This window comes from Tursiops truncatus, chromosome 2, assembly GCF_011762595.2.
Source record: "Tursiops truncatus isolate mTurTru1 chromosome 2, mTurTru1.mat.Y, whole genome shotgun sequence".
Lineage (NCBI taxonomy): Eukaryota > Metazoa > Chordata > Mammalia > Artiodactyla > Delphinidae > Tursiops > Tursiops truncatus.
Window position 1 is genome coordinate 74,845,601 of NC_047035.1, and position 14,114 is coordinate 74,859,714.

At 48.5% G+C, this 14,114-nt stretch overlaps 1 protein-coding gene across 2 annotated transcripts in view; it reads left to right on the forward strand.

Moving 5' to 3' along the window:
* The window catches only part of DAD1 (defender against cell death 1), a 55,329-nt gene that overhangs the window by 17,654 nt on the left and 23,561 nt on the right, over positions 1-14,114 (forward strand). The window contains exon 3 of one of the 2 annotated variants that reach the window (XM_019948560.3): positions 2,099-2,340. The exons of the other annotated variant lie outside the window; for it this stretch is intronic. The gene's annotated coding sequence lies outside the window, so the exon portion shown is untranslated. Of the gene's footprint in view, positions 1-2,098; positions 2,341-14,114 lie in introns of those variants that run through there. 2 annotated transcript variants of the gene reach the window in all.

Genomic DNA, 14,114 nt, shown 5'->3' on the forward strand with positions numbered 1-14,114 from the left:
ACAGCTCCTTTCATTTTCAGATCCGTGCCTTCTGAAATTGTAGTGATTCACATTGAGCTCTGAACCTAGAGTTTCTGCAGAATGGTCTTTGATTCACATTTTCTCTAATTTCAGTTTTAATTTCTTTAATTTCAGTTTTAATAGGATGAGATGGATTTGAAGGAAAACCAGTATTTGAGCATATCTGCTCAGTGCTGGCGTCTGAATAGAGATGGTGCTGGGGAAGCAGATTCCAAACAGAAATGACCCTGTCTGGCATCATCTTTTGTGTCTCTACAGAGAGTAATTCTTTTTAACAGTTCTTTGTGTTGTGCCTTGCTTTCTCTTAAGATGATGAGAACAGGCTGATTGAATGGTGCTGTCTTTCCTGCTTGTGTGAATAGACTGAAGAAGTCATGCTCTCAGTAGGTGTCTTCCACTTTGCATGTCTTGATATCAGGGGAGGAAATTTTATTTGTCAGTTTCCTGAAACCTTTATCCTCTGGTTAACAGTTGAAATCATTCTTCTGAGCTGGTGAATAGTCCAATTTTGTTGAGCTAATATTTCAAAGACTCCTAGAACCTCTGCTTTTAGAGTACTGTCTGGTAGATATATTTTTGCCTTAAAAGAAAGGAGCAGATCTATGTAAATAGGAATTTTCTGAAAACCATTGTCAAAGAGATTGACTCTCATGAGTCATTTTTTGCCTTTTGGTTGGACCAATCCCAGTGTCTTAGATTAAGATGTTTTATTGTCATAGGATCTCAAAACTTGACTTTTGTACTGAATGAGGATTTCTTTTATAATTCTCATTGTGTCAGGCTCTTCACTGAAGTGGCCCTGTGCTCTATTTCTCTCTCACCTTGGCCGTTAGAACTGATGTGTTGTATTAGTTCATAGTCTGTTGTCAGAGAGTTTGCTTTAAGACATTTGATGGAGTGAATAGGTTAGTTTTAATAGGTCTGTTTGTTCTTATTTGGCACTGTGATCACTTTTGCTCCCTGTTTTTGCTCTTTGTTTTACATATTTCTCATAATTCCACTGATGCAGGAATGTTCTGCAATTATGTAGCATTTCTCTTTCATTGTTAGTGGAATAAAAGCAATCTGGCTAGAAGTCTAAGATCTTTCCTCTAAACTCTGATGCTAGAATCTCCAGGTCACCTGAACCAATGCACAAAATAAGGTGGTGCCCTTTCACCTACTGGTGTAGCCCAACTCTTCTGAAACATAGTGTTTCCCAACCTTTCTCATCTTCACACGTAGAAGATGACAGTATTTTTATGGCACACTGCAGGAAAATGGGCTGCTTGTGGCTGGGGACATTGGGGCCCCTAGGGCCAAGGGGTCACCTTCTGGCCACACCGTGTCGGAGCTGCTCTAGGTGGGCAGCCCTCCTAGAGGTGTGAGAAGGGAAGTCTGTGTTTACAGGGCAGGGCTGGGCTCCACCTCACAGCTTACAGTCAGTCCCATCTGACTCTGGCAGCTGTGTGGCCTCTTCTCATGGGGTTACTCTCCACCTCCTTCTTGCCAAAAATAATCTTACTGTTAAATGAAAACAAAATTATTCCTGCTGTTTTGGTCCTTCGTTAAATCTGAGATTGGGAATCTTTCTCTGCTTTCTTTCGAATTCTTCCTTCTTCCTTCTTCCCCTCCCCCTCCCCCACCCCCCAAACTGGAAGTTAGTGCTTTGTAAGCTTTCTAAATCCAGAAAAGCTCTTTAGGCTAAGTTGCAATCCTCTCACCACAAAGAGGGTTTGTGGATCAGAGAGGTCAGAGTGACTTACGTAAAGTCGTACAGCTAATTAATTGCAGAGGTGGCGTTAGAACCCACGGCTACAGTTCCGAGTCAGTTATGCCTTCCGTGTGCTTGGAATTCAGATTTGAGCATTAATTTCTATGGATCCCTCTATAAAATGTTCAGTGAAAAAATTTGCTTTATTCTGGTTGTTCTAACCTGGCTTAAATACTGTCCAGAATTTGGGAACCCATTAACTGCCTTTGTCTTTACGGGTTTAGAATTTAGATAGAAGAATTCGAGACCCTGTCTGTAGCATATCACAAAACATTTTTAGAAACCTTGAGTATCTCTTCTTACCTTTCTGCTTCTTTCTTAAAGGTTCACTCTTTGGTTTCCCCTGGATAAGAAGAGCTCTTGAGATGGCACTTTGCTGGACACACGGATTTCCTTCAGATTTATGCTTGCTACCGACTGATTTGGGATGCGGTTGGAGAGCCCAGAGAGTTCCCAGGCTTCCGTGTCAGAACAACTTTGTAATGAGCATTTATTAGCATAGCCTCTGCCTTCCATGAAGTGTAACCTTTTTGCCTTCCAAATTAAAAAGCTCCATGCCACTCCTTCCTCTGCCTCTGGCTCTGTTTTTTGTTTTTCTTCTTTATTGGTATGAAAGTCCTTTTTTCCCTTCAGTCCTGTGTGCAGAGCTCTTTAGGAGTTGATAACTTGCAACTGTGAATCTACCTCCGTGTTTTCATTAAGTGTATTTGAAGTTAATGACAAAAGGCAGGGCTGACAACCCTGGGAAACCACAGTCCTTTGTCTTTTCCCTGGAGTTGGTAATCCCTTACTAATCCTTCAATTGTTGCCGGTGGTTCCCGCTCTTATGACACAATGCTTCCTGGAACTGCATCATTAAGCACTTTGTGAGAAAAGTGTGTGCTTCCCCCTTTATATCTGTTTCAACGTGATTTAGTGGTGAAAAGGGAAATATGTATCTCTTAGACCGTGTAAGAAGAGTGCCAAAAGTGGGATTTGTATATATGCTTATATATAGGAGACACTACTTTCCAAACCACCTTCACAAATGTTCTCTCATTTTGTTCTTACCATTATCTCAGGGGTTCCAATCCGCATTAGATAGATGAAGAAATTGAAGCTCCGATTTGTAACTTGCTTAAGATCAGAGTCCGTGACACACTTGGGTGGAGCAATAGGTCTGCTGGCTGAAGTCTAGACATATTTATATGTATTGTGGTAGCAGCCCTGTTTCCATCTTGGCTGCTATATACAGGAAATAAGCTATGTTGAGGATTCCACTATTTAAATTTAGCTGACTGCTGAGATGGTGAGTTGTGCTCTAGAGGTTTCCCAACCTGGCTGCACATTAGAATCACTTGGGGAACTTAAAAACGGAATCTCAATGCCCAGGGCACACCCCAGACCAATTAAATACAAATCTCTGGGGGTGGCATCTGCACTTTGTACCACTACCCGGGAGATTCTAACGTGCAGCCAAATTGGAGAAGTGCTGCTCTGGGTTCTTGCTATGCAAAACGTAGCCTGTTGACCAGCAGGATTGACATAACCTAGGAGCTTATTTGAAAAAGAGACTCTCAAGCCCACCCCAGACCCTCCTGAAGCAGAATCTTTGTTTTAACGTGGTCAGCAGGTGATTCACGTTCATATTAAAGTTTGAGAAGCACCCATCCAGAGCAGAGGTTCTCAAATTTTGGTGTATCTCACAATTACCTGGGAACTTGGTAATGAACTTGGGCCTCTGTGTTTCTTAGCTCTCCATGTAACTCTGATATACACTAAAGTTTGTGAATAGCTCTAGATTAGGAGTCGGCAAGCTTTTTCTTAAATGAACGGCCTGGCAGAGTTCCAGTAAAACTTTATTCACAAAAGCAAGCTGTTGGTGCTTGGGCCATGGTTTGCCATTTGGAGGGATGCTAGTTCACTAAACTATGACTGAGTAATTGAATATTCTTTAAAACTTTTATGTACCCATTTTCTCAGCCATAAAAAGAAACGAAATTGAGTTATTTGTAGTGAGGTGGATGGACCTAGAGTCTCATACAGAGGGAAGTAAGTCAGAAACAGAAAAACAAATACCGCTTGTTAACATATATATATGGAATCTAAAAAAAAAAAAAAGTCATGAAGAACCTAGGGGCAAGATGGGAATAAAGACGCAGACCTACTGGAGAATGGACTTGAGGATAAGGGGAGGGGGAAGGGTAAGCTGGGACAAAGTGAGAGAGTGGCATGGACATACATACACTACCAAACGTAAAATAGATAGCTAGTGGGAAGCAGCCGCATAGCACAAGGAGATCAGCTCCGTGCTTTGTGACCACCTAGAGGGGTGGGATAGGGAGGGTGGGAGGGAGGGAGACTCAAGAGGGAAGAGATATGGGGACATATGTATAACTGATTCACTTTTTATAAAGCAGAAACTAACACACCATTGTAAAGCAGTTATACTCTAATAAAGATGTAAATAAAACTTTTATGTATACATTTGTACCTTTATCAGGAGGCTTCTGAATTATTTTTAGTGTAGATTGATAAACAGGTATTTTGAATAAGAAAAGCATCTGAACTTGAAGATAAATGGGTGGAAAACTGGGAATAATAGTGATAATTTTGTCAAGGAAGACATTACAATTTTCAGAGCCTCTAATATACAAACTTTAATGTATGTCAGTGATCTTGAGATACATGAAGTAGACACTAAGCTCCCACTTAATTGGATTAGCTGTTATCTCAGAGGTGATTTACCCAAGCCAGTGGGAAACCTTCATCTTTGGTGTGTCTTTTCACCGTTTGCAATAGGGCAGAAGCCTATAGACAGCTTTTGGAGTCTTGAGTTTAAATTTAGTTAAAAGCTCATTACAACTCATTTTTAGTTTTCTGTTCACTCGTTCAGTGGTTCTCAACTCTACATGTAGGAGAATTACCTGTGAAACGATTCAAGTTTAAAAAAATGCATTACTACCGCCCCCCAACCACCAATTGAGTTTCTGATTCTCTTTTTTTTTTTGGCTGTGCTGTGTGGCATGCGGGATCTTAGTTCCCAACCAGGGATCGAGCCCACGCCCCCTGCATTGGAAGGGTGGAGTCTTAACCACTGGATGGCCAGGGAAGTCCCAGAGTTTCTGATTCTTATGTGTTTTTTGTTTTTTGTTTGTTTGTTTTTTTAGCTGAAGTAACCAAAGACATGGTAGATGAGAGGCACTGAATCAGGATGGGTAATCTTTTCATTCGATGCATCTTCCAGTCTGGATCTTTCTTTTTTTTTGTTTTTTTTTTTGCGGTACGCGGGCCTCTCACTGTTGCGGCCTTTCCCGGAGCACAGGCTCTGGACGCGCAGGTCCAGCGACCATGGCTCACGGGCCCAGCCGCCCTGCGGCATGTGGGATCTTCCTGGACTGGGGCACAAACCTGTGTCCCCTGCATTGGCAGGCGGACTCTCAACCACTGCGCCACTGGATCTTTCTTAATACCCACCGGCTGTGTTGTGATGGTGCCTGTCCATGGGCCTGACACCTGGGTGCCCAGTGTAGCATGCTGCAAGAGTGGATTTTGAGTACTGTGGCACAGGGTGAGCGATATCCTAGCATCTTCTGCTGCCTCTAGCTCAGCATCTTTACGGGGTGGGTTTATTTTCTGTGCTCTTTTGTGGGGCCGGGGGCCATTTGCCACACCACTGTATGTGGTCTGTTCCCTGCCATTCTTTGCAGTGGCTGGAAGCCTGGCCCTCAACACCTCCTGCCCACACATTTCCTGCCCCCTATCACATGGAAACCATCTCCTGTGTTTTCTTCTTTTAGCAGCCAGTACCTTTGGCCTCTTTGATCACATCCTTTCATCTTAGGCTTCAAAACACTTTTGTTATGATGGTTGAACATACTTGGGGCGGTCAGAGAGGCCTGCTCTCTGGTTTCGGAGGCTCAGTGAACTAGCACTGGTGGTTACCAGGGGCTGGGGAGCTCGTGTACAAACTCAGTGTGACTGTGTCCTCCCATCTTGGCTTGCGGCTCTGGGCTTCTGAAGTTTGAGTGCTGTATAACTTTCTAACTACAGTTAATTTTAAAAAATTTAGCACATATTAAAAATGGCTTTTTCTTGCACGAGGAAACAACACTTTACAGAACAAGGATCTTAGACAAGGGAATGAGAAAAAAAGAGGAGGACTTCTGAGGAACTAAAGAAAATATTTTATTTGCTTAGTTTCAATTAATAGGTGGGTTCAAGCTTACGCAAAACTTCTGTCAATGAGATGAAAAAGAGGTGTATCTTCAAGACCCTAGATAGGCAGCCTGGTGCCGCCGAAAGCACTTTGCTTGCCCTGAAGGTGTTGATTCAAGGACCTGTTCTGCCACTTACAAGTCTGTTGACCTTCTGTGGACCTTTTGTTTTGACTCTAAAATTTAGCCAATAATTAGGCACCCAGGCACCGTGGGATTACCAAAGATAAGACACAACCTTGGTCCAGGAATGAGTAGCTACCACTGAGCACCTACCATATGTGTGGCATGGTATTAAGTGTCCTCCTGTTATTTATGTTTCCCTATAATCCCATGAGGAGGGAGGTGGTGTTCTCCTCTTCCAGATGAGGAAATGGAAGCTCAGACTGTAGTGTTAGGGTTTGAATCTTATTTCTGTCTGATTCCAAAGCATTTGGATTAGGCTTTGAGTGAGATAAATAATATAACAAGCATGGGGATAATAATACTTCACACTGTTGTTCCAACAAAAACGTAAGTGAAAGTACCTTGTTAATGCAACTGCTCTACAAATGTACCCTCGGAGCAGTTGTCAGAAACACGGAGAACTGTCCACACATAGTGCTTTTCTCCCTCAGCTGCACGTCCAGTTTTACTGGCTTTCAGCTGAAGGACTGTGGTGGCCAACATCAGGTCTTCCTCTTTCTCTGGAGAGAGATACCCTGAGGGACTCCCTGGATGTCCCTAGAAACATCCCTAGGGTCTGCTATTCAGATCTGCTCTGCCTTTTTTCATCCCAGGGATGAACAACTTTGTTTTAAACTTTTTATTTCACACACACACACACACACACACACACACACACACACATCAAGACATAAACTCGCAGATACCCAACATTCAGCTTCAACAATCATCGACGTTTTATTTATTTATTAAAAATTTATTTATTTTATTTATTTTTGGCTGCGTTGTGTCTTCGTTGCTGCCCGCGGGCTTTTCTCTAGTTGTGGTGAGCGGGGCTCACCACGTTGCAGTGGCTTCTCTTGTTGCGGAGCACGGGCTCTAGGCACGTGGGCTTCAGTAGCTGTGGCACTCGGGCTCAGTAGTTGTGGCTCTCGGGCTCTGGAGCACAGCCTCAGTAGTTGTGGTGCATAGGGCGGCATGTGGGATCTTCCCAGACCAGGGCTCGAACCCATGTCCCCTGCATTGGCAGGCGGATTCTTAACCACTGTGCCACCAGGGAAGCCCTCATTGACGTTTTACCCCATCTACTTTCAGGGTGTTAATAAGAGATATCTGGTGGGGAAGCGCCTCCTTTCTATTACTCCATCATTTAGTTAAAAAATATTTGTGCTCCTGCTCTGCCAGGCACTGGCCGTGCAGAGGTGATCAGAAGAGACAAGGCACCTCCCTTTCTGAGCCTGACATTCGAGTTGGGAAGAGAGCCAAATTAGCACACAAATAGAATCGTGTTGTTATGAAGTAGAGTGAAGGGCATAAACTGTACGAAGTGATCATGAGTGGAGATGGCGAGGAAGCTGCTCAGACACAGTGGTCAGGAAAGGCCTCTCTAAGCAGGAGACATTTAGGCTGAAATCTGACAGCTGAGTAAGAATCAGCCATCCGACCGGCTGGCCGGAGTGTATCTAGGTATTACTTTACTAACTCTTGTTGCCATATGATTGAGTAGTGGAGTTTGCTTGTGCAGAAAGTATTGCCTCAGGAGATGACTAACATCAACATTTACTGAGGGAGTGTCTCCTAAGTGTACCGACCTCTGTTTTGCCATTCTTCTCTAATCCTAAAGAGTGATCAAGGAGGGGCAAGAGTCATGGAAGAGGGAAGGGACATGCAGGCAGAATATAAGACACCGGTCTTGGGAGGGGGTCCTGAGACTTCGTCTTTTCCTGCTCTTTCCTCTGTGATGGCTGCATCTGGAACCACCTGGGACTTGGGTGTCCACAGGGCTTGGTGGAAAGCCTGGGGACCGAGTCTAGTGCTGATGTGGGCCTCGTTCACCACGATGGCAAGTGAGCCACTTCACCTCTTTCCCCATTTGTGAAAGGGGGAGATCATACTCTGCCTACTGCTTAGCTTTCCTGTGAAGGTCAAAGCCAGATCATGTTTGCTTTGGTGTTGCACAGATACATGTTATTCTTCATAAAGATTCCAGATAAGGATGTCGCCCCCCCCACCCCCGCCCCCGTCCCTTGGTAATCACTGGAATGATTTGGGCCAGCAAGAAGCAAGGATGCCCTAGAGTTTGCTAAAAATAGTGTCTTGCTGTCTCCACTGGAAAGAAGACCTGTTTCATGTTAACCCAGTTTCTTCCCATCAAGGCTGGAAGCATGAAATAGAGACCAGTTGCTGACCACTCTCTGAACCACAGTCCTTCATCTCCTTAAACTCTCTGAAGTCCTGCCAGCCTTGTCTCACACTTCTATGCTCTTCCTTTAATGGTTTCTTTTTTTGTCCTTGGCTGAATTTTGTGTGGGCGGTTCAGGGAGAGCATAGACAAGCACCCTTTCTGCGTCTCAGTGGGATTTTTAAAAGAACTTGAAAATGGCAGGTCTCTCTCCTCTGGATCCTATTGCCTCCGTAATGGGAGTGTGCCCGCATTTCCAAAGCAAACAGGGAGAATGGGCTGACCTTTTCCCAGAGATGGTGAAACCCCCCTGGAATGATGGAGTGTGTTCTGGCCTGGGACGATGGCTGCCCAGAGAAACTGTCTGCTGGAGGGTGGTCTGCCTTCATTCCTTCAGGCCTTAGGTTCAGCCAGGGCTCAAGGGGGCCCTTTTGAAGGCAGAGAGGCCCCCAGAGGGTGAGAGGGGCGATAAGAAGCGGGAGTGTTCGGTGATGTTGCAATGAGAGGAGTCTGGGCCGCCTGGGGTGCTCTGGGGCCAGGAGTGTTGGCTTTTGTCAGAAAATTGGCTACAGCCTTGCCAGTGCCTCCCAGTTCTGCAATTTCCCTTCCATCAAGCTCTCCCGGAAGCTGGAAGCCTTGGAGGGAGCAAGAAAATGCACATGACGGTGTAACCAGAAGCTCCTGGGCCCATATAGTGAGGGGAGAAGTGGCCATCCGCTGGTGGGGCTGGGAGGCCTAGGCTCACCTGGGCACTGGCCTAGTGAAGAAGCAGCCGCATTTTCATCTCAGCGTGGTGGTCCAGTTTGATCCAGCTCAACTCGCAGGACCTCTTCACCTTTCTGGGCGTTCCCTTATATTTGCATTTCAGCTTATTAAGCTGAAACTGTGTGTGTGTGTGTTAATGGGAACAGTACTTTACTGAGACAGTTGGAGTCATTTTGACATGTGTATACACCTGTGTGCCCAAATCAAGAGGCAGAACATTTCCACCACCCGGAAGCTTCCCTCGTGCCCCTTTCCAGGGAGTCCTTCTACCCCAGAGTCGTCCACTGCTCCCATTGCCATCGCTGGTGATTAGTTTTGCCTGTTCTTGAGCTTCGTCTGTGCGGAGTCGTGTATTTTGTACAGAGGCTGAATCCCCAGGGCCTGGCCTGTGTCTGGCACTTGGCAGGTATGCACTGTGAGAGGTGCCTTGGTTCTTAAACTGCCCTGTGAGAGAGCACTGACCCCACTGGGAAACTGAGGCTGTGGGCGGTTAGAGTGGTGGATCCCGGCCGCCAGCCCAGGCTCCCTGCTGAGGAATCCAGAGGGCTCTCCAGTATGCCGGGGGCTCCCCCAGCCCCTCCCGGGGGACTCGTTTCTAGTGCTGTGGATGAGGGAGCCTGGTGATCCTGGGCAGGTAGTGCCCCCTGCTGTCTGCCCGGCCAGACCCTAAACCCTCTCTCCTCCAAGGGATGTGACAGGATCATGTGGGCCGGAGCCCGACACAGTGATGGGCAAAGGGCAGGGGCTCGGCTCCTGGAGTGAAGTCTTCTGTCCTTTTATTTTCCTCTGAAAAGTGGTTTTCCTAAGCACTGGGGGCTTTCCTTCCTTAGAATAAGCAGAAAAGGAGAAGAGGCCTCTTTGGTGGAGTACTGCTGCCCCCAGGTGGGTGGCCAGGGACACTACCACAGAGCAGGACGTCCAAGCACTGCCGTTCTTCGGGTCTCAGGTTCTGGTTCTCCTTCTGCGGCTCCCCATCTCCTGGCCTCCTGAATCCTGGTCTCCTTGGCCTCTGGGAAGCAGATGTCCATCACGGCCATCACCCTCCACTTCATTGCTGACCTGGAGTGGGGGCCTTCCTCGGAGAACCAGCCCCAGCTGTGTGTAGGGGAGCGGATGCGACCCCACTCCTCCTGGGGATGGCGGGCCGGACATAGCCTAGAGGGCCTGTCCCGTATTAAGAAAGGGTGTGATCGGGTGAGATCAAGCTTTGATCTTAGGGCTGGGTTGGTGGGGGGTGGGAGAGGCGGGGCGGGGCTGCTTCTCACAGTGGGGTGTGCAGCACCTCCCCGGCCTGCTGTGGGCGTGGGTGCCGTTGCCAGGGCCCCGCCAGCCCCTCCCAGCTCGCCCACTGCCTTCCTGTCGCACCTGCGGTCATGGTGGTGTAACGGCCCAGCCCTCCGGGCCCCGGCGGCACGTGGCCTAGGGTGATGCTATCTGTAACTCAGAATTTTAAACTCCTTTTTCCAGAGGATGTGGCTTCTGCGGGAGAGCTTCAAACAGTGCCCCCATTTGCCCCTCGCGGCAGCCATGACGTCATGGAAATGGGAGGGGCCGCCCCAAGCCCCCAGAACATCTGCACGGAAGTGGTAGACTTTTTTCCACTTCCTGTCCTACTTCTGGCTACAGACTCAATGTCTGACCTGCTTATTAATTTCAAAATATAGCTCTCCGTGTGATAGAGGAAACCTTACGCATGTGTGTGTCTGGGTTAAACTATGCCTGAATCGCAGGTGGCCTTACACAGAGGCAGGGCACTAGCCGCCGCAGTCTCTTGGCTCATCAGTGTACTTAGAGTGACGGCACTGGGTCTGCACACGGCTTGCTCCCCTTCCCCAGACCCACCCATCAGTCAGAAGATGTTTTTCCCCACACATTGCTCCCAGAGGTAGATTGGAGAAGGAGTTTTAAGATAGGACACTGGAGGAAGTGAGGTGGGTGGTAATGTGGCCTTCAGCCCTGGACCTTGGTATGGTGCCTCAGTGACTAGAGGGCTGACGCCTGGAAGCCCTGTGTGCTTTCCCAGAGTAACCATCCTCTAGGCTCTGTTGGATGAGTGCCCGCCTGGGGCTGCACTGGCCAAGGGACCGTCACTCAGGTTTTGCTTTTCCTGGTAGTTATTTTATTTTCTAAATTTATTTTATTTAGTTAGTTTTGGCTGCGTTGGGTCTTCCTTGCTGCACACCTACTCTTCGTTGCGGTGCGTGGGCTTCTCATTGCAGTGACTTCTCTTGTTTGTGGAGCATGGGCTCTAGGCACGCGGGCTTCAGTAGTTGTGGCTTGCTGGCTCAGTAGTTGTGGCTCATGGGCTCTAGAGCGCAGGCTCAGTAGTTGTGGCGCACAGGCTTAGTTGCTCCGCGGCATGAGGGATCTTTCCGGACCAGGGCTCGAACCCGTGTCGCCTGCATTGGCAGGCGGATTCTTAACCACTGTGCCACCAGGGAAGCCCCTTCCTGATAGTTCTTGACAGGTTGGTTACTCTTAGCTCTTGGCTAAATTGTGAAATAGTGGCTCACCCGGCCACCTCGTCTATTAATCCCCACTTTCTTTTTTCTTATGCTCCCCCCACACCCCTACACACATATACAACTTGGCTCCTTCCCCAGTGCCTGATGGTACTAATCATTTATTTGTTCACTTGCTGCTTAAGTGTATATTAAGCATTGGTTGTGTGCCAGGCACTGTGCGAGTTGTCGCAGACACACGGATGAACAAGATACACTTTCCATCCCAAGGAGCGCATAGTTGAATGGATTTTTTTGCTGAGATGTTACCTGATAACTAAGGTGATATCTGTTAAAGGCTTTACATGTGATCCCAGGGAAGTTGGATTCTATGGCAAACCAAGAGGATAAACAATCCTTTGAGGCTCAGATGGCTGCCTCTCCAATGGTGGGTCAGGGCAGAGGGGTCGCTCTGGTGGAGCTGAAGACCCCACCCAGGTGTTCCTGAAGCACATACTGGCTTAGCCTGCTCTTCTCTTGACTGGACTGTGATTTCAGTTGTGTTCAGAAGGAAGGTCTCTGGGTGAAGTGTCAGAGAGTGTTCTAGAATCTTAGGCCTGGGGTCATGAGAAGTCATTTGGTCCCTTCTTCTGCCTCCAGGGTTGGCCTGTGCTTAAAGCCTTTTGGAGCAGTAGGGCATCTGTCCAGAGAAATGTGTTCTACAGCTAGCCTTGGTGACACACTCCCCCCCGGGATGGCATGGCCTTCCCTCCTTGAGGCTGGCCCCTGCTCATGGGGACTAGGGTTCTTCAGGGCTGGGCAAGTCTCAGGGACTTGATGACCACGTCTCCAGGTTTCCTCAGCAGCCTCTTCCCTCCACGCTGAACAATGCCGGGTCCCTTACTGCACCGAGGGGTCTGCTACAGTGGCCCTCAGCCCAGCGCTAACCCTCCCGGTGGGCGTAGGCACCCTTCCCCAGGCCCCCTCACAAAGGCCACTTTAATCCCCTCTGATACCCCCGGTGGGGCCTGGGCCAGACATGAGAACAGAGTGGACACAGGTGAGTGGACTCTGCACCACCCTCACACACCTGCTTCTCCTGCTCTGCCCTCTGGCTTGGCCCCAGTTGGCTTTAGGCTTAACAGCCTCAGACTTGAGAGAAAGTTCTTGCTGGGATTGAGGAGCCCCTGGTTTGAGATGGAAACTGCTCAGGGGTGGTGCTGACCCTGCTTTCCAGATGGCTTCTTACCTGACCGAGACCTTGTCACCCTCAGCTTGGGCTGGGCCTGGAAGGAGCAGGCCTTGCTCCCTCCCGTGGGTCTGGGAGGATCCCTAGCTGCTGCTGCCACACCCCCTCATAGGTCCTCGGATAGCTTTAGGGGTCCAGTGACCAAGGGGCTCTGCCACCTGAGGGCCCTGGGCTGGTGCGACCCCACGTGCTCCCTTGGCCTCCTTCAGCCCGGGCCTCCTGTGAGGTTCTTGGAGGGGCCTTTCTTTGGCCCCTTCACTGCCTTCCAGGGTCCCTGCTCTTGTCCCCTGCCCTAAGCCCCATGTCCCCTTTATCCTCAGCATCTTTGCAGCCAACGCTCAGGGGCAGACCTGTCTCCCCAGATACCTACACATCCCTTGCCTGGATCTTTTGTGTACAGACCAAAGTGAATTACTATTTTAGGAGGAGGAACAAAAAGACAGACTAATTTGCCTGGGAGTTTTTCACAGTTGATAAAGGAAGCCCCCCACCCCCACAGGGGCATTTTCATTTAATATGGGGAAGCGAATGCTTTAATTAAAAGAAATTCCCAGTGGTGGAATCTCTAGCACTGTGTTAGACTGAGGAGGAGGCAGGTTTGGGTTCCCCACAGGTGGTGCCTGTCCTCCTGTGTGTGAGAGTGACCTGCTATGATGGGATTTCCTCTGAGACCTTTCGCTTTAGTGATCTTTAAAGGCACTTGTATTTAGGCTGCACACGAGGCCGCTCAGAGAGAACTGGGGTTCCTGTGACTACCCTCGGGAGGGCTCCAGAGATGGACATGGTTTTTATTTCTATAGGAGCCAGAGAATCAGAGATGCAGGGAGTTGGGGCAGCCTCCAGTCCTATGTGACATAGGTTTTATAGGTTTTACAGGTGGTGGCCCTGGAGCTCACAGAGGGGAGGGACATGCCTAGGATGCCTGTCGAGCTGGTGGCTCCGTCCCTGTGATAAGAAGCAGGCCTGAATTGTAGCTGGAAGGATTTGCATGTTTCTGGCTGTGTGGTCAGAGACACACAGGTGAACTGTACAGGTATTTGAGGATGGGACCCTCCACCCCCCCTCCCCTACTGCCCTGGGAATGGTTAAGCACCGGACTTCGGTCTTGATCGTGGTAATTGTGAAGTGGATGGCTGAGTGGTCTCTGAGGGGTGTTCCCATCAGTGTCCGTGACCCCAGGAAAGGTGCTCAGGCAGCAGGAGGCTCAGGAGAACCCCAGGGGCCGCAGGGGATCCCATCACCTGTGCTCTAGGTGAGGGCTTGAGACTTCTACTCTCCTTGGCTGAGTCCCTGGGCTTGCGGGGAGAGAGCTCATCTCTGCTTTTCTCATTCTCACATCCAG